This window comes from Propithecus coquereli, unplaced genomic scaffold (genome assembly GCF_000956105.1).
Source record: "Propithecus coquereli isolate 6110/MARCELLA unplaced genomic scaffold, Pcoq_1.0 Scaffold209, whole genome shotgun sequence".
Classification (NCBI taxonomy): Eukaryota; Metazoa; Chordata; class Mammalia; order Primates; family Indriidae; genus Propithecus; species Propithecus coquereli.
The window spans coordinates 305005-306435 of NW_012145967.1; the positions used below are offsets into that span (position 1 = coordinate 305005).

General features: G+C 41.6%; 1 protein-coding gene across 1 annotated transcript in view; it reads left to right on the top strand.

The window, feature by feature from the left end:
• The window catches only part of TMEM45B (transmembrane protein 45B), a 53037-nt gene that overhangs the window by 48585 nt on the left and 3021 nt on the right, over window positions 1–1431 (top strand). The gene's annotated exons all lie outside the window — the stretch shown is intronic.

Below are 1431 nucleotides of genomic sequence, written 5' to 3' on the forward strand. Positions count from 1 at the left end.
CAACTAATCACACCAGAGTACTGCAATACCACTGTTGATAAGTTACAAAATTAGGCCAAAGATGATTTTTTTTTTTTTTTGAGACAGAGTCTCACTGTGTTGCCCGGGCTAGAGTGAGTGCCGTGGCGTCATCCTAGCTCACAGCAACCTCAAACTCCAGGGCTCGAGCGATCCTTCTGCCTCAGCCTCCCGAGTAGCTGGGACTACACATGAGCCACCATGCCCAGCTAATTTTTTCTATATATATTTTTAGTTGTTCAGCTACTTTCTTTCTATATTTTTAGTAGAGATGAGGTCTCACTCTTGCTCAGGCTGGTCTCAAACTCCTGAACAACCAATCCACCTGTTTTGGCCTCCAAGAGTGCTAAGATTACAGACGTGAGCCACCGCTCCCAGCCTCAATTTTTTTTTTTAATCAGGAAGCTAGTCAACTGCCCAGCTGAGAACTGGAACTCAGATGTTCTGACTCCTCAAAGTTACCCGAATAAAGGATCTGATAGCAAAGTTGCATAATGAGGTAGAGAGAAAAATGTCAGGTTTTGGAAGCCCTTCAATTTTAATATAACTGAAAGTAAAGGATACAACTCTGCAAAGGATATGAATTCTGAATTAGAAATACAAAGTCTTGATATTCTAGTCGTGATTCTGGATCTTTTTTTTAAACTTCCTTCAATGTTTATTAAACATCCACTTTGCACCAGCATGAAAATGATTGTAGGGATTAATGAGATGTGTGTCCAGCAAGGGGTTTACAGTCTAGAGGGAGAGACATGCAAGCAGTTATGGGCAGTGTGATGGGTGCTGTGAGAGGAAAGTACAAATCACGACGAGAGAGAAAGGAGGGGAGGGGACATTGGGGAGCTTGCCCTGTAAACAAAGCACATTCCAGGCAGAGAGAGTAGTAAGTACGGAGACGATGAAAAAGCAGCAAAGAACGTGGGGAGTAAAATATGTTACATTCTATAATCTGATAAGAGTGGGATAAGACAAAGTTGAAGGGTCTTACATTCTAAATAATACCTTTCATTTGCAAAGTATTTTTCAGATTCTGATATGCATCAGATCTCATTTGGTTCTCACGACCACCTGTAATGTGTACGAGTGCACGAGGTCCCTCAGGAAAGCTGGTTAGCCTAAAGTCACACAGCTACCAAGTGGCAAAACTAGTCTCCACTATGACTCAAAAGTCCAGCGTCTTTCTTACCACTCCATCCTGCTACATCACACAAATCTGGCAGAAATAATTTACATAAAGCACTGCATGTACTTTGGAACAAACTCTAAGTGAAAGGTAACCTCCCATGGTTAGTCAGCCTTTCAGAGTTGAAGTCACAGCTTAAGGATTAAAAACAAGCTACTAAAAACACTGATTTAGTTATTACAGAACTTGTGGGTCCACTTTCAGGATCAACCTTGGTTTGCCCCCTAAGA